Raw genomic sequence first — 20144 nt, forward strand, 5'->3', positions numbered from 1 at the left:
AGCAAGAAATCCAGCAAGATATAAAATGCCTAGGAATACCACTGAAGCAGTATCTACAGAAGGCAACACACATCTCTGAGGACCTGTCTAGATGTTTCCACCTACAAACTTTTCTCCCTCCTCTGTCAGGATCAGATAATTAGAAATAGGATCACAGACAGACTGAAAAAAAATAATGAGAGGAGCAAAGGCTCATTATTCTGAGGTCACCAAGGTCAAAGTTATCTCAACTTGCTCCACAGATTTCCTGAAAATTAAAAATATGGAAGAATAAGGTGCACGTCCCTCAGTGTAGCTTTATCACACTTTCCTCTATCCTTAAAGAGGGGCAAACTCGAATTTTAGATACATTAGCAATAGAAATAGCTCACTTAGGACACCAAGCCACATTTGTCCTGAAAAGCTGGGTTTGCTGTTCCATTTGCCAATGGACTTGAGGGGGATAGGAGAAGTTTCTATAGCTGGAAGGGAGCTCATCTTGTAAATTTATTTCATACTACAAAGAAGACAGGCCAAGCTGAGCCTGCCCAGCTACAAAGGCAGAAAGAGGAAATGAGATGTTTAAACAGTTTACAGAGGAGAAAATGCTGAAAGAGTTTGTCAAGGTAGTCTGCAGAATGGACAGTAAATACAAGGCTACCTTGTGTTGCAGCCCTAGAAAAGCTCTATTTCTTCAAGAGTAACAACTTCATACCAGGTTTTATCTAGTAAATGAAGAACACCACAGAACAAAGCTTCTAAGACATAGTCTGCCAGGCAAAACTTTACAACCAAGTGAGAAAACCCAACTCTATATACAATCTGAATCCTTGCCGCAGGAAAATTTCCTAACCTGAAGTACCCTCCTGCTTAATGATTCCAGAACCTTCGTGCAGACAAATCCTTCTGCCTTCAGTCCTAAAGAGCACCATAATAAAGAGCTCTTCCTCCTTAAGAAGGTTCAGATGAAGTCCACCAAATATACAATGAAAGAAGCTTTTATTAAAGTACAGTGCTGGAATCTTAATTTTTAATACTAATGTTTAAAAATATGGTTTAAAGGAAACTCTAACACAAAAAAATTAGCACCTAGTTAATACTTAGCATTATATGCAGAATCCATTATTGAAAGGAGCAGAATATAAGAACTGACTTGGCAGGATTTTTGAAATGCTGTTTCTTTCAGTTTATCTCAAGATAAAACCCTTGTGAGGAAATGAAAAGTCACAAACGAGTTATAAGAAACAAACTAGAAGTATTTCAAGATCTTGCTCCTATACTGAACTAATCTACTACAGTCCTTGGAAACTCCAACATACATTTTTCTGTTTAGCAATACATTCTATAGTATTCTACTTTTTCAAACTCATTTTTCATCATTTAAAAATACTTAGCAGTAAATTTGCATACATCTATCTACATGTGTTAGTCCTACAGCATTTCATTAAACGCTCCAGACAGTATTCATAAACCATTTGTCACAAAGCCAAAGCATCTGTTCAGCATCTCGCAACCTACTTCCCCTCACCCCTTCCTTTTTTAAAACTTAAGAGGCTTTATCCCACGAATGTACACAACCTCACTCCTTCCTCAGTCATCTACCTACTCCAAGAAAATCAGAAGCCAATACCAAAGTAAACTATACATCAAACTTCTGTCTTTGAAAAACTCAGAAAATCTTTTCTGATGCCCTTTATAAGTAATTCTCTATTGTTTAATAAATACTGTGTACTAAAACAAGACTGGAAGGGGTTGGGTGGGTTTTTTTTTTCCCATTTATATAACCTTGTAATATCTTGGGTCAAAACTTAAAAACCTTATGCAAAACTTCAGCCCTAGATATTCTCTACAGTTTGGTTGGTTGGTTGTTTTTTGTTGTTTTTTAAAGAGGCATATCCTTTAACACTGAAAAACATATTTTATAGCACGATGTATGCAGCACAAGTTGTTGTGCAATCCATTAAAACAAATGAGGCCACATAAACATGAATAATAGAAATTATAGAATGAATAGTGTTTGAAACAAAATATTTATCATTAGATGACCAGATAAATTTGAGGCAGCATAGAGCTGATAAGAGCAAGCTATAAAGTTTTCAAATTTGAAAGGTACTGGCAAATACTACACACTACTTTTATAAAGTAATACCAATGGAAGAGGATCACTAGTGAGGATGGATCCCTATGAAAATATGTGCTGACAGAATCAGCAGCAAATGCCCCTTCATATACCAAATCAAATGTACGTATTTCATAAATGTTATTAGATGTGAAGCAAAAGGATTAAATAAAAACAAGCAGCAGAAGATTTTCCTTTAATTTTAAATAATTATTTAGATACAGTGAGTGGGAATTGTGCCGATATGAGACAGTAATTTATAATGCTATCCAAACAGATGTCAAAATATATGTGAGTTTTAAAAACAAGACTTTCAAAGGTAACATAAACTCCAGCATACACTTAGATATAAGTGTAAAGAGATCCCCGGTGGTCAGGCAAACATCTGACCTGTTCTCTCGTACAGCTACTGCAACACTCAGCTGACCATGTAAACGGGCAGACAGCATTTAGATTTAAGTACAAACACTGAAACACAGGCATAAGTGCATACAAAAAAAAATAAAATCACAGACACAAGAAACATCTGTAATACTGTATTATTACCAAATCAAAAGTTTTCAATTAATAGACGTATTTGATAAGGGGATGATAAAACAGCCACAGGGCCACTTTACAGATATATCCAACTCCTTTGATTATTATTAATGGCAATATCAGCACAGTACAAAAGCAAGAGGTGGTAAGCAAACCTCAGCAGACCACTTCAAGTAACAGAGAACAATGACCCAGATATTTAACATTAAAGCAGAGATACGGCAAGAGGACAGATGATCACAAGCTAGATGGTTAGACATTTTTTGGACTTGGCAGAAATGCAAAGTACAAGTGAGGGAAATGCTCACAAGTTTATTAATCCCTAAGATTAACTATCTATTTGATATTTCCAATGAGAATTTAGAGCAACTGTTAGAGCCAACTATTCACAACAGTGCTCCAGGCTGGAGCAGGGAAAAAGAGAGAGGGGAGAAGTGGGGGATGGGAGGAATTAAGTTAATTTTTCCCAAAGCCAAGTTTTGCCTGTCACAGTTGGTAATTGTTATTGCCCAAAGAATTGATCTCCCTGTCGGCGTCTCAACCCACAAGCTCTTTCATCTTATTTTCTTTCCCTGTGCTGTTGAGGAAGGGAGTGAAAGAACAACTGGGTGGGGGTCTGGCTAAGGCCAACCCACCACAGTTTCCAAAAAGCTGATTAGTAGCAGTTGGGTAGTTTCACTTAACTGCAGTTAGATACTGCATATACTAACTGTTTTATTAAACCCTAGTGGAGCCAGGTTCTGTGACTTTTGCCATTGTTATTGGCCTAGCAGAGCAAGCACAAGCAGATGTAAATAAATCAAACAAACAAACAAACCCACACACACAAAAATAAAAAAAAAAAAACACCTTCCCTTGCAGACAAGAAAGGAAAAAAAAAAAAAAAAGGCAACTGACCTCTGCTCCATTACAACTAAGATTTTGCAATAAGGAAGTTGCAAGGGAGTTGCATCATTAAAAAGAAAAGTTATAGTTAAAAAACAAACAAACAAACAAAAAATAAATTAAAAAACCAAACAGCCCTGTGTTTTGGGAAATGAGAAAAGAAACAACATGAAATAGTAAAAGTTCATTTTTTTCTTCTTACAAGACAGAAACAATAATTTCATCTTTGAATGATACTGTAAGAAATTAGAGGTTAAATGTATCCCAAATCATCTTCTACACCTGGACCAAGATCCACCACTCTTAACTATTCCTTTCACTCTGCCCAAGTACAAAGCCTCGGATTGCTCTGGCAGTAGGGCTGTTACAAAATGCATCACAATAGTAACATTTTTCTTGCAACATTTAGTTTGACAGAGATGTTGCTTCACCCTCCTTTCAGATATTCCCTAAAGAGTCTTTCCCATCCTTTCTAGTTTACAATCTTCAGATCTCTTAAGGAGCGTTCTCTTTCTCCCAACCACACTTAATTTATATTTCTCTAAATTAAACTCTACTCTTCCATTTTTGCTTTTCTTCTCTGAAGTCCCTTTCTGTTTATTTGCCAGTTAATAGCTCCTAATGTTATTCCTGATGTGAAAAGTCAATCCAGTTCTCTCCTACACAGAATAGAAACATCAGAGTACGAAAAAGCTAAATAACACTGTCTCTTAATCCTTTACCCAGATCATGCCAAGAATTTAGAATCAGACTTTCAGGAAGGCTTTGATGCCTATTCAGCAGTTATTCATAAACTCATTACAAGGCATCCAAAAACATACGGAATAAGAGACGTTAGATTTTTCCTTAGCCATATCACTGAGTAGATCTCTATATTCCTCACAGCTCACACTATGTTTTGTTTATTTTGATAAACACTCAACTTGATGTCCTAGCTCAGTAGCAAGGACAGATCATTTAAGAATAAATTAATTCCTTAATTAATTACCTGTGAAAAGTCTTAGGTTTTATCCCCAACTGAAAATCAAGCTTTCTTATCATCTAGCAGTTAATTGCAAATAAGAAATCATGCTAAGATATAAATAAAATAAAATTAAATTAAATTTAAAAAATAAAATAAAATAAAATAAAATTCTTAACTAAAATGTGCCTGCTGTAATGTACCAATGTGGCAGATAAGTTTCCCGATCACATTATTTTCTCTCACTTCCTTGCTCCCTGAAACACAGGCTTCTATTTCAAGTGTGAAACTTGTAATTTTCAGCAGGCTGGTTTTCTGCTCCTGCAAATCCTCTTTCCTTCAAACACATACTAACCATCAAACCATCTCCATTTCGAGGGCACACTGTGGTACCTTCTCTGCTTGCCACTGTGCTCCTCCAGTTACTAAGACACAATTATGTCACCTTTAAGTGAAAAAAATAAGCTTAAAAAAAAAAAAAAGGCAGAAATTCTGAATTTCATATGCAAATAGATTTATGTGTACAGAAGTGGATTTAATTTTGCAGGTTGCCAATGGGGAAAAAAAAAAAAACAACCACTGATAAACTTCCTATTGTAGTGGGGAATAAAGTGAACATTCATAGAAACAGATCAAGGGTAAAAAGAAGTCTTCCCCATAAAGTTAAAAGAAGGGATTGTCTTTGCTTGATGGCAATGTCAATGACATGACATGGAGAGTCAAGGTACTTAAACATATTATGCTAAAGCTCAGGACTATATGACCTTTTTATTTCATTTTCTAAAGACTACTATATAACATTATAGTCCCCGATTAGGTTTCAGGTTTTTATGAGAGACAGTGGGCAATGAACTGACATCAAAATGCAGAAATAGGCTTGCAACTGGAAGTAGACTCCAGACAGGAGTAGTTCAGAAACTTCAGAATTAATTCGCAGACAATTTACATTTCCCACACACTAGCATTTATGTTTATTTTGTTCTTCAGAGCAATATCCCTATGATCATTTCACATAGGGCCTTTTACATTTATTTCTATAATTTGCAAGAAGGGAAAAAGTAAAGGCTAATGATTAAACCTCAAAAGTTATCATATTAAATTTTCCTTATTGCAGGAAGGATATCCTTCTCAAAAGAAGAAAAAAAAGAAAATAAGTCAATTAATAAATTAAATACACTATGAGTAAATGTCCATCTGCTTGGGTTTAAAAAACCTCAAATTATTATAGTCTCCTCTTTCTCCTTCCGCTACCCAACACACAGCTATTATCTACCACCCTAGGACAAAAGGAGCAAAAACAATATTAAAGAAATTCAGAAGAAAAACTAGAGACAATAAGGAGAAAAACTAGAGAAAATAATAAGCTTTCTTATTTTTAATACCCTTCCCCACCAGCTCAGTTTCATGTCTTAAGGAGTGTACCTAGAAATAAAGGTAAAGACACTATAATCCCACTTAAAATACATTACTTGATACGCACACAAAATGTGCAATATCACAATAGCCTGATCGGCCCTGTCAGTCAGTTGCTTTCATTAAAATAAAAAAAAAAAAAAAAAAAAAAAATCAAAACCAATGTTATTGCTGTACACAACACAAGAGTTTTCCAAATTTTCTTTAAACTGTTATGATTCTTTCTACACTCTTCACTTGCTTGTAGTATTAACTCTACACAAGACTCAGACTGTTGAAGGCGTGATTCCATTTCTTTACAGATTTTCAAAAATGAATGGGTTTAAAATCAAGACCACCAATTTCAACTTCACTTCATAGCTCACTGCCAATGCACCACAACTTAAGTTCACATCAAGACCAGACTCTGAATTTACTACAAAGATTAAAAGTAATAGCAACAAAAACACACGACACAAAGACAGGGGAAATTTCACTGGAGAATGCAATCCATTTTTTTTTTTCTTCTACTTCCCATAGAGAATGATTATTATTAAATACCCAACCCAAAACAGGTCATTAAACCATATGATGTAAATAAAGGCAGAGGACTCACTCATTCAAACAGAAACTCAGCCTAATGGATGGCAGTAGCTCATCAGTTTTGCACAGACACTGCAACTTCATATGACAAGAAAAGGTCTCCTGCCCTCCAGCCTGTACTCGATCGTGCCAAAAGCATGGCTCTACAGCAAGGTACTGAAACTGGGATTGCCCCATTTTCCACACCCATAGAACTAAAGCAACAAGAGTGGGACAGCTTGACAAGGCAGCACAGAGTGAGACTGAGCCAGGCACAGTAAATCAAAGCAGCACGGGATCAGAGACAGAATTAGTGTAATGGGTGCCACAACACTTTACCAGCATTCACACCTATGATACTGCTATCACTCATGAATTGTCTGTTCCATGATGTCAAGAAAATGTTTTCTAATTAAACGGAGAAAGAAAATTAACAACAACAACAAAAAATTCAGAGGTATACCAGTATTTGGAGCAAATTTTATGAAGAAGTTGACTGAAAATCATTCCTCGGGCTATACGCAGCTACAGAAGTTCTGTTCCCCTTATCAACATACTACATATGAATAAACATGAAAAATACACACTGTTGAAGTGTTTGAATTCCTATGTTTTCTCATACATAACACCAGCTTCCTGTGGATTTGTTTGTACTGATGCAGAGAAAGAAAACATGATGAGATACCAGTTTCTGAGGTATGATAATTGAAGTCTCTTCATTCTGTTTTTTCTTGTGATGGATCTTTAGCAAATACATAGGCTTTAAGCACTCCAAAGTCTGAGACAGAAAAATGTCAGCAACTCAAATTTGTAAGGGAAGCTTGCAGTGCCTGTACAAAAGAGCATTTATCTTATGATGTGCTCCTTTGAGCAGTCTCTTCCAACAAAGCATTCAGAAAATAACATTTGATACAGTGCATCAGGCAAGCTTATGAAAGGACAGCGCTACTGAACAGTAAGCTGCATTTAAGTAACGCAAAGGCACACGGAATAGTTTCATATTTATTTGGGAATTAAGCAAGGCACTCAGTCACAAATTTGTAACATCAGCATCCATGAATGGATGGCTAGGATGAAAGTAAGAACAGCTCCAAGTTGTCTGAAATTCTGTTGTTAAGCCATAAATAGCACACGGGTGATGGCATGGTGACTGTAAAATGCTTCTCAGTCACCCAGGGGCTGATCTGACTGTCAAGGCAGCAGCACACATTGGTCAGCTACCTGCCTGGATAAAACTGTATTTTTTAAGCAAAACTTCCAAGAAACATCCAAATCAAGAATAACATTGAGTCAGTATGAAGTTATCCGATTGGGATACCAAATAACTGAGTATCATTTGTGTGCACACAGCCTAAAGACAGTAAGATGTTCCACAGCAGCAGTTGACGCTGCCAAACCCCAAGGCATCCTGCACCTCCTGAGGAAAATTCAGTTCTGTGAAGACACAGACACCTATAAAGAGTTGCAACAACCTGATTTGCAACAATTATATGAAATATAGGTGCAGAAAAGAGTTGAAAATCCATTTTGCTTCCCCATTGCTGTAAACTGCTCTGATACTGCTCAGCTGGATAAGATAAGCAGTAATGCACAAACAGACCTCCTCTTGCACCTTAGTTTTGTTCCACCCATTTTTGTGGCAGACATTCCAGGATGAAAGACCACTGTTGGCCACTCTGCATCCACCTGTAGGACAATAATGACACTGTATCATCATCACTACTAAACATAAACTGAAAACCCAAACAGAGGCTCAAGCCAAGGGGCATTCAGATTTTTCAAATGCTGATTAAAGAGACACACTTTTCTTTATTGAGAAGGTTACAAGCAGGCAGAGATCAAATTAGCCACTTCCTCTGTAAGGTATTATTTATTTGGAAAGAAATTAAAGCAAAAAAATAACATTATTAAAAGTTTCTAAGGCAGATAATCTTAAAGAAGGTAAGCACTGACCATAGTTCTTTGGTTCTCTGTGCATCTGCTGTGGAGCACAAAAACAAGTTCATGGAGAATTCTCAAATGACAGCTGAGGCCACCTGAAAGCTCGCTGCTGCTGAAACACACAGGGCTTTTCCTCTCAGCACACAGATACACCGATCTTCTCCTCCTCCATCTCTGCTCATCAGACCCTTGCATGAGCCAAATCAACACCAAAATCCAGAAAAAAACCAACCCATGTCTCCTGTCCCCCTCTTAAGAGAGGCGAGGGGACAGCAAAATTGAGTTTCTTCCCAGGTGAGGGAAATGAACTGACTCCTGGGACAGGTCAATAAGCACCAAAGCCAGGTCAAGATACAGGAGAAAGCTGAAGCTGTAAACACAGGTTGATCCCTCCACTCCAGAACAAACAAACAAACAAATTAAAGGTATGTAGTTTGGAATAGCTGGAAGTCTTTAAAGAAAGCTCAAAAATAGCCTTAGGATTATTTTCTCTCCATCGCCAACTAAAAAATATATTCCTGCAAACTCCTTAGGTTTTGTCCTCCCCTAAGTACTAAGTGGCATTTAGATTTCAGCTGAACAGGAAAATATAATTTTTGAAGCAGCATTCATATTCAGAGTATCTTTAACACACTAATCATTCTTCTAAAAGCAACAGTATTTAAATTGCCTTGAGAAGATACTTATTCCTATCAGCTTAAGACACTGAAATTGACAATAGAAATTAAACTGGCCATTCCCTGGATGACTGTGTGACAACAGAAAAGAATTAACAATCTACTGAGAATACCACTCCCAAGGATCACCAAGAGTTAAATAAAGGCTCAAAAGCTATAATCATTACCATATGCAACAGCAGATTACAACTGTTATTACAGACCTTTCAGAAGAGGAAATTATATGCCCTGTATTTCTTGAAAGTAGCCTTGGAATTTATTTAAAGCATGGGAGGTTTTTAAAATAGTTTCATTAGATTTGTGTGTAACTAGAAGAATATTCATTCCTTTATTTTGGACCACTTTTTCTTGGCACCAAATAATATTTTTTCCTGCTATGAAAACAATTCTCCTTAGAAAATTGCTTTACTCAACAGCTACCCAAAGAAGAATCTTTTACCTTTACATATCTTTCCTTTTCAGGTGTAGGACCTGCACACTTCAGGAGTTATACACCCTCTTGATTAAATGCATGACCTAGATTAATAACAAACTACTGATAAGAGTTTTCAAAAACACTACAGAACAATATTTAAATTGTGGAAATAATACATACATGTACATTCAGAAGATAGATCTAATCACAAATTACTGCCTCTTCTTCAGAATATCATCCCCTGAAGTACGTACCGACTGTGTAGTTATGCACACTCCAGTTGAGAATAACTAGGAGTCATATCTTTATCAATACAACTGCAGGATTATTTGGAGAACTTAAGTACTTGCTTAAGGGGGGGGAAAAAAAAAAAAAAAAAAGCTTGAAAACTTGACATTTACTATTTCCAAGGAAGAGCCTTCTTCAGACCATCAGCTACACACACTTATGCATATTTGTAGAATAAAAATCTTAAACCATTCAACAAGTGTAGTCCATTAACAGTGAATGCCTTCTTCGTGGAAAGCGTTGTCAGGCATTGGAAGAGACTGCCCAAGAAAGCGCTTGAGTCCCCATTCCTGGAGGTGTTTAAAAGACAGGTAGATGTGGCACTTAAGGACATGGTTTAGAGGTGGACTTGGCAGTGTTAGGTTTATGTTTGAACTCAGTGATCTTAAAGGTCTTTTCCAACCTAAATGATTCTATGAATCTCTGAATGCCCTGTAAAGTTTGAATTTTATAAGATGGAAAGGAAATGGCTAATAAAAAGGAACATCTACAGACAGCTACTTCTGGAATTTCTTTAGATTTTTCCAGTTACTAACTGTGATGGCGACCTTGCAAGTGCAAGCCCTACAGCACATCTCTGTGATAGCCACAATACATAACTCAACACCACCTAAAGGGAATGGTCAAAATCTGCAGATCCTACATATAAAAAAAAAAATGCTTTGAGGAATCCTATCCAAGAATGTGAGAATGGATAATCTATCATATTAAATGCCACAGAAACAATATTAAAAAAAATCTCTAAATATCTGTTGTGCATCCAAATGAATTCATACAGGCAATAAAAACAACAAAAATACAGAGACAAAAAACCCCTCCCAACACGGTTGAAACATTTGTTTTGACACTCTAGAGAGGCTTAGAAAATACATTAAAAAATAAAGTTCAGAAATTAGAATTCCTCTCTCTCCTAGATGCTGGAGCTCAGAGTTAAAACAGACACATGGGTTTTATGGTGTGTGACAACTCTCGTCATGCTTCACCTCTTGCTAACAGCCCTCCGCTCCACAGACATCAACTACTTCTCTCCCAAATACTTAAACGGATTAGCATTAATACATTATATCCAGAGTAATGGTTATAACCTGTACTTTGTTTGTTTGCTGCATCTCCATCAGGCATGATGGAGGCTAGGAAGCCTGAGAGGTCATCAGATTTTTCATCTGAATTAGTTGTTTTAAAATAAATGAATAGAGAAATAAATAAATAAGCTCTCCCTATAAGCCCTTGCCTCTCAAATTATATTAGCAGCTCAATTGGTTTTACACTCTAGTACACACCATCTTTCTTCTACAGGGAAATACTTTTGAGATGGATGGAAACAACCCTATCTATTATAAAAATCACTCATGCTAACATGCTAGCATTTTTTGATACTGTTTTGAAATAATTAATTGGGCTCCGTGCTCAGTAATGGGAAGAACAGCAAAGAAAAAAAAAACCTGAATATAAATTAGGACCACTATTTTAGAAAAAACTTGAAGTTCACAACTATTAATTGGGTTTGGTCATTTTTACTGTTGTTTGGGGATTTTTGTTTTGTTCTCAGAAAGCATCTCTAGTTTACGAAGATCAGCATCTTTCCTCTTGTCACCACACTTTCTAATTAATTAAAATTTTAAACAGCTTTTTCCTTCCAAATACCAAGTTTATACATGCTAATGCTATTTAAATCCTCCTTTGTTTTGAATACTGAAATTCACAATGCTAACACTAAGCATACTCATTCAAGACCATAAAACATACTGCTACCTGCATGAGGTTATGAGCTAATGCTTGACATCAACTAATGTGATTAACCTAAAGTTCTATAAACTACAAAACCGAGAAATCTACCAGAAGATGTACCATGATGGCCAAGATCCTAGTCTCAAGTCTTCAACAACCTGTGAACTTTTAACACTAATCTTGATTAGTCAAACACAGTTCTTAATTATTAAGACTAGGAATTGAACCTGTGTTCCATATGTAATTTAACGCGAATTTCTTCTGTAATCAAGTTGTTTCACTTACTTTGATTTCTGCAATGACAAAGTACAGATACCAGAGTACTAAGTCACCCAAGGAACTATTTCATTTTCTTTCATTTTTTGAACTGCAATTATACTTTTAAATAAAGTTTTGCACTTGTACTTCGTAAGGGAATGTATAATTTAGCCTGAATTAAGATGATATAGCAATGAACAGAGTATCATTTCAGTCTCTAAAACTTTTCCTTCAAAATTTGAATTTGACAAATCCATAAAGGAAATCTGAAATTGTTAACAATTATGTACCCTAATACCACCTTCAAATATTGTGAGTGTTGAATTAAGATACTCAGAGTCAAATGTCAAGAAGCACCTCAGAAAATGAAGAGAAATTAATCGTGCAGCATTGTCTTCCAACACTAAACTTCTTTAAAAAAACATCTTTTTTATGAGGGGAATATCAAACAAACATAGAAAGCAAGCAAACCTGCTAATCCTGAAAAAGAAGTTTCAAAAAAAAACAGTTTTTAAAAAAAGAAAAAATATTTATTTCCTCTTATGCTTACCTATTAATCCTCCTAAGACTGACAAAGCACTAACCAGAATCTTCCCTATACAAAAGGGAAACCCACAACAAACAGGGAAATACAAAGAAATTTAAACTCTTTCACACAGAGACATAGAACCATATAATCATTTCAGTTGGAAGAGACCCTTAAGATCATTGAGTCCAACCACCAACCTGACTCTGGTACTAAACCATATCCCTAAGAACCTCATCTCCTTGTCTTTAAACACCTTTGGGGATGCTAATTCAACCACTTCCCCAGGCAGCCTGTTCAGATGCTTGACAAGCCTCTTCATGAAGAAATTTTTTCTAATATCCAAACTAAACTTTCCCTGGTGCAACTTGACGTCATTTTCTCTTGTCCTATTGCTTGCCTCCATGCTACAACCTCCTTTCAGATAGTTCTAGACAGCAATAAGGTCTCTCCTCAGCCTCCTTTTCTCCAGGCTAAACAGCCCCAGTTCCCTCAGCTGCTCCTCATCAGACTTGTGCTCCAGGCCCCTCACCAGCTTTGTCACCCTCCTCAGCACTCTCTCCAGAACCTCAATGTCTTTCTTCTAGTGACGGGCCCAAAACTGAACACAGTATTCAAGGTGGGGTCCCACCAGCACCAAGTACAGGAGGACGATCACTGCCCTAGTGCTGCTGGCCACACTAGCCTTGATACAAGTCAGGATGCTGTTGGTGCACCTGGGCACACTGCTGGCTCATGTTCAACCGGCTGTCAATCAACACCCTTAGATCCCTTTCTGCCAGGCAGCTTTCTAGCCACCCTTCCCCAAGCGTGTAGTGCTGCCTGGGGTTGTTGTGACCCAAGTGCAGAACCTGTCACCTGGTCTCATACAACTTGCCTCAGCCCAATGATCCAGCTAGTCCAGATCCCTCTGTATGGCCTTCCTACCCTCCAGCAGATCAACACTCCCACCCAACTTGGTGTCATCTGCAAACTTACTGAGGGTATATTTGATCCCCTCGCCCAGATCATTGACAAAGATATTAAACAGAACTGGCCCCAATACTGGGCCCTGGGGAACACCACACGTGACTGCAGACAGAGAAAGATGAGGTGCAGAAAGATTCCAGTGACTATAAATGCAAGAAGTCACTCTGACTCTACACATCTGCAATAACAATTTCCCCCATTCCCTTCTCCAATGTTTTCATTATTGCATGAAATAAAAATAAATCAATCAATAACCCCAGCAATTTAAGTAACAATAGGATCAAATGGTGTAGAGCTTGGGCTGGTGTAACTCCTTTGAACAAAAAGCCAAACAATGACCAAAAAAAAAAAAAAGGACACAAAACCCACCTTTAATACCTTCAAAAGCTAAAAACTTTTTTGCTAATCTATACAGCTAATAAAAACCATAATTTCTTTCATTTCTTTCAATGTCAGGTATTAATTACCATTTTAGTTGTAAAAGTACTAAGAATCTTATTAGAATAAAAATAATACACTGAGAGATGGAAGATACATTTGGAAAGCAAGTACTTTTTTTTTCTGTAATATAACCAAGCATTTCTGTAACATGCAACGTAGCAAGGACGAGGCAGGGCTTGCAGCAACCACATGGCTCAGTTGTTAAACAAAACAGGAATTAAGGCAGTGCAATTAAGGAATTAAGGTGGTTATGGGAATAGTCAATGATATGTAATTTTAATGAAACAATTTGAGTAACGTATGATAAAATCAGCATATAAAATGATGCACATTCCCAGAATTATCAGGAGATATGCCTCTCTCTTGCAAGGCTCAGTAGTTCTACACAAAAGGCACCTTCAGAGATTGCAGGTGTACAGGGATACGGGAGGGTGAAGCCAACAGAAGAAAATGAAAGCATGTATCAAATGCACACAACGTCTACACCTATGTCATATCAGACACCCGTAGTCTTTCTAAAACAATTCCTCCAAATGCTGTCCCTAATTTTACATTTTTGCCAGAACTTATTCAGTTGGGTCTCATAGCAACTAATCGATTGTCATAATTTATTTTTGTAATTTATATTCAGAGAATATATTATTTTTGACAAATTAGCATTTGTTTTAGAATGCTAAAGCTTTCATATTACATGTTACCCAATGAATCAATAGTTTGCATGAAAAAATGAATGATAATGTAATCTAAACCATGCTACTCAAGTTCAAAATCACAGACAGGCATAACTTTGGGGAAGGAAAGCTATGAAGAGACCGTAATTTTTAATATCTGCCACAACTTCCACTTTTATTCAAAGGTCAGCAAGCACATTTGCTACTCTGAGTGATCAGTGCCTTACTGTCTTTATAAGGTACAATTACTTGGACAGCTATTTATCATCTCTAACAATTAAAAAAATTGCTTCCATCTTCAAAGAAGCAAAGGTTATATGAAGTTTCACCTCCAGTCAAATCCTTAAAAATTTGATTACTTATTCAAGACTGATAGGGGCATCACACTGGTATGATAAGAGGATTCTATACTGATAAATCATCGCACTATTGAAAGTGTCATGCTGCCAGAGAGATTCACTTAAAGCGGCACACTGGAAAATTTCCATTTGATGTAACAGTGAGTCATATAACAAGGCTCTTACCCTTTCATTTCAAAGTGAACACACACCAACCTGCAGTACCCAAAATAATGAAAAGCACTGGAGTAATCCTACATCACCTCCAAACACCTAATTGTCCCATCAAATTCAACAGAAACCATCCTCACCTTTCATGAATCATTTTGGGTGCTGTATAATTAAGCCGAGGAAGGAACAAGACAATAACATAAATACCTACACACAGTCACACAGGCAGACACTTCAATATTGCTCTGAATTATTTCTGCAAGTTAGCCAATTTAATAGACAAATTTAATACTACGCAGTTCTCTGTTAGGTTTACTAATTTCTACTTGGGACCACTCATCACTATGAGACGAGTAGGCAAAAAGTTGTTCTTCACATTTAAGCAGTATTCTGCTAGCTATTTCACACTCCTATGGCAAGGACCTCATTGCTCAGAACAAAATAAATGCAAGGGTGCAAAATATATGTTTGTTTTTTTTTTTTTTTTTTTAAAAAAAAAAGCAAACTCAGTAGAAGCTAGCATATGAATATGGCTTTAATCACCCTGAAACCCTTAATAATAAAAATCACATGAAACATGCTGGTGGAAAAAAAAAGTTACACAAAACCAGATGGAACAGCAGAGATAAAAATTAATATAAAAATGTGAAAGGAAAGCATCACTAGACAAAAAACCTCCACACTCCGTTAAAAGGGCAACCATCAGGCTGCAGAGACGTTAACAAAAGAGTTCTACAGGACCAGCCCTACAATGCATCATCATACAAAAAAGCAGTAATATTCTGTGAGACTGCTTGTGATACAACACTGGGAGATATCTGAAAATAATGGAGAACAAGAGCATTACAAACAAAGGAGGGGTATTGAAAGAGTAACCAGTGAAATACAGTTATAAAACATGAAACATCAGGAATTAAAGACTTCAGATGTAAGACACTGACAGATGCAAAGACAGAGAAGCAGGAGGAGAGAGGTTTAAGAGAGCTATAGTTCAAGTAGCACTGAACAACTTCACCAAGTCCAGTTATATGGTGTGGGCGATCCTAAGGTTCTCTTAAAATAGAGCTACAACTAAGTGATTTTGCACATTAAACCTGGGGAGTATCATTTTCCCAAAACAACATACCCTCAGGATATTATTGCAAGAGTTCCAGGATACGTTTCTCTTATACACAGATCTTGCTCATGTTTAGAAAGCAAAACCTTCCACTTTTAGGTTACCAATTCAAGAACAGGATTGCTGTTGTAGCAAATATCTGGTAATATCATCCTTCAGTAGATAGCATCAATTTAGTGACTTCGATACACTTAAGGCCAATATGTGCCTCACAGAAAACACTCTCTATTACTTTAATTTCAGTAGAGATGTCATTAACTAAATAAGCAATAAAAACAAAGTACTTAAGGTTTTTTTTTTCCACATAAGTAGGCACATAAGCAACACATAGACTATACTGGGAACAACTCCTCCAGTCATTGTGTGTGATAGTTAGAAAATTAAGCCTCCAGACTACAAAAAACTTCCAAGTATATAATGAGCAGTGAAAATAGCCTTAAAAATGCCCAAACAAGTCCCCCTTCGGGCTTCTTCAGCCTTCCTTGAGGAAGAACTGAATAGAGAAGAACGCATTCGTTGAGATCAACATGGGTCTTCTGAAGCTCTCTGTACCTGAGTCCTTGTGGAAAGGCTGTGGAAGCAACTATTAAAGGGCTGCCGAGCTTGCTTTGCAGCATCTCATTTGGAGATAAACATGACACTTGGAGATTTTCTTTTTTGTTGTTTTTCTTCTCACTAAACTGTTTCTAGTTTTCTTACAAATCTATGATCTTCTTCAGATACAGATAAGCAAAGCCTATAACACTCCTGCAGATTTATTTTAGAGGCACACAAGCAAGTGAAAAATTTTATTACTTACTTCACTTGTAGCTCCATTTCAGGGAAAAAAAAGAAAATCCTATCTTCTGTATTAATTGATGTTGTTATTTACTTCTGTAAAGGGCTTAGGTATAAACAATATGTAAAGGGAGGGTATGGATATCTTACAGAGAACTAGGGGAGGTATTAAGTGTTTAAAATTGTTGAAGTAAAATTGCAAGGATTCCCAGTTCGCCTCACCAGTGTCTTATGTCTCTTATTAAGATCTGATAATCATACCAAATAAAACTGTAAATCCAAAATATCCAAAATGTAGAGGGGGCAGAAAAAAGAAAACAATGTCTAGTAAGTATAAGAGGTTAGAGCTGAGGGCACAGAACAGGAGTTAACCAGAGGGTTGAAGAAAAATTGTCACTTCATTCAGGAATAATTCTAAGTCAATTCTAAGTACTAAAGGTTTTAATGATGACTCTGAGGCTTCAGAAAGACTGTTCACTCTTTTAAGTGCCATGGGAAAATAACATCACAAAAAAAAAAAAAGACTGACATTTGATGCAGTTGTGAAATATTACATGAATGTTATGAAGCAAACTGGCATATTACTCTACAATGTCTATTTTCCTTTAAAGTATACCATTTTAAATTCTTGATTTCAGATACTATAATAAACCAAAATCTGAGGAACAGCCTTTGTTTTCTGGGTTGCGAAGAGGTAGTGTGTGAGGGGGAAGAAGAGGGCTGTTTTTTGCCAAGTACTTCAAATAAAATTTGCTGCATACCCAACCCACATTCACAAAAAATCCCTATATGCAGCTTTGAATGGAGGGTAGGGGTGATAAAAACATTTTTCATTCCTCCAACGTCAACCAATCATACTGAAACACTATCAACCCTTTAAAATACGTTATCATTCACCTTCTACCAAGAAAACAAATCTCAGCAACTGTGAGACCAGCACTAATAGTCTGAGAACTGCAGCTGGAGAAAAGGATAGCACGGTCGAGCAATCACTGCCCGGGCCTCGGTTAATTTTATTTCTTGCCGGACCTTTGACTATTAATGTGACCTTTCCAACTTATTTCTAGATTTCTCTTTTGTGAGACAGAGATAAAATCTCTTCCACCACTGATGAAGCATCAGTTTTATTTTCAATATTCTTCCTACTCTCCAGCATGTATATTGTGCTGCCATTTTTGCCCCACATGCTGATGAAGTGATTCAGCCTCCTGTGGCTGCTTTCTGGTTCATATGAATTGCACCAGGTCTCTTACAAAACTATTTTGTCCATGCACCCTGCTTCCTTACTACAGCCTGCTCAATACACAGTGCTTTTCTTGTGAAGGCAAATGCAACATGGCATGGGCCTGGGCCCTAAGTATCAACCTTAAATAAAATTATTAATATCTCTGAAATACGCATTTCACAGGAAACCAGACAAATATTAGCCCATATCCACCCCAGCCATATAACGCATAAAAGATTACTCACATGAAACTTTAAGCTGTTTTGCCAAACCTGGACTCGCTGCTGAAATTCAGCTCCTCTGAAAAATATCTAAAAATTTGGACTCTCAAGAATATTCAAGAATTTGCACCCACCCTGAAAAGTGGGGGCAGAATGACACCAAAAAGGACTAGCAACAATGCACTGAAAAAATCTTCAACATGCCTTTCATGACACTTCCCACGGATCTATTCTATAAAAACTTTGAATCTAACAGAAGAACTGATTACAGATTAATTTTAATATTAGATAAAGTGTTTTTGCAAAAATAGCAAAACTAGAAACCTGTGAAATTATCACTTGTAAGAAAAGAAAAAAAAAAAAACACAACAGAATCTTGTTTAGCATGAACACCCTCCAGACTACTACAAATGACAAGGATAACACTCATGTTTTTCAAGTACTTACCGGATGCAAAAAAGGTATGAGAATGCAAAAAGCTTTTACTTTTTTTTTAAAACAATTTAGTACTTCCCATCAACTGATCAATATGTCTTAATACAAAATTATACAAATCCTTCGAAACACACACACACATATCTAAAAGCAGTGAGCTACCTGAGGTTGTATGTTACTGAGCAGACTTACTAGAGAATCATGTCCATTGAGTCACGACTCAGCTTCTTAGTTCTACACTTCAGGTGATTGCTAATAGTTTCCCACATTTCAACGAGGCATCCTCTCTTGTCCATGCAACTCTCAGCTTAAAAATGTTTATTCAGAGAATGAATGATATGAGAATCTGAGAGGATATGGCTATTTCTGTACATAAAATTTTGTTCCTTAACTGGAAGAAACTATAATCTAAATTTAAGGAGAAACAAACACATGGACTAAAACAAAGACATAAAACACTCTTTTGGAAGAGAACATAACTTTCAAGGGAGAGACACTACTTTTTGTTTGTTTGTTTATTTTCTCTAGTGCTAAAGAATAGGTATTATATACACAAAAGACTCTAATGCCTCTAAAGGAAAATGCCCAAGATATATAAATGAGCCAACTCCACGGTGCATGGCTTCTAGCTACCAGACTCCTCTCTCTTGACAGAGCTCTGCTGCTACCAATACCGAGAGGAGAGATGCAGCTCTGTGGAATTCCTAATTTCAGGGTTTGTCTATTGCTGCCTAAATTTGCAACCAGATGGAGAAGATAATCATGGGGAGAAAAACAGCATCCAGAGGTTCCCCCGCCCCCCATAAACTCTTTATGAGACTAACAAATCAAATCTTCTGTGTAGTAGAAAGGGCTGCAAAAACACAGTTGTCCATTTGCAGCTGGACAGCTTCTCAACACTTTTGTTTGTCATTTATTATACCATATTTTTTGATTGAATCAAAGTTCACACCTTAAATGAATGAAAAAAGAAAGCTGAATGTTGCTTTCCTGATTTCCAGTGCAGAAAAAGGAAGGAAAGGCAAAAAGAGAATGCTTTTAAATGCACTTGAAAAATTAATTATGTTTTGTTTCAATTACATCCTGTTACCATAAAAATATACTTTTAATCAGTTCTAGACAGAAAACAGTACTCGACTATATAAAGATGCTAATCAGTGATTCATTCTTTCTGATTACTCAACAAGATTTCTACTAATTTGAAGACACCACAGAACTAAGTAACTTACCATTCAGAAAATAAATGACAGGTTGTTTCAGAAAATAAATGCAGCCTCACAGTTCCCTTCTGAGCTTCTCATACTTCAAGAATCCCTAATCCAAGACGCTGAAGGTGTTATGCCAATTACTGATCACTAAACCCAAAAAGGCCCCACACCTTTCAGAAGGTGTATCTGAACAACGACAGTCCTCTGAAGAGCAGAATCTGACCCAGTTCCCTTTGCTAAGCTGTAACAGCCAAACCCCTTCAGCAACGCCCGGGACTACAAG

The 20144-nt window shown here is 36.7% G+C and overlaps 1 protein-coding gene across 15 annotated transcripts in view; it reads right to left on the minus strand.

The window, feature by feature from the left end:
• PTPRK (protein tyrosine phosphatase receptor type K) overlaps positions 1 to 20144 on the minus strand; it is a 407715-nt gene that overhangs the window by 274963 nt on the left and 112608 nt on the right. The window lies entirely within an intron of this gene.

Source organism: Columba livia, chromosome 3 (genome assembly GCF_036013475.1).
Source record: "Columba livia isolate bColLiv1 breed racing homer chromosome 3, bColLiv1.pat.W.v2, whole genome shotgun sequence".
NCBI lineage: Eukaryota > Metazoa > Chordata > Aves > Columbiformes > Columbidae > Columba > Columba livia.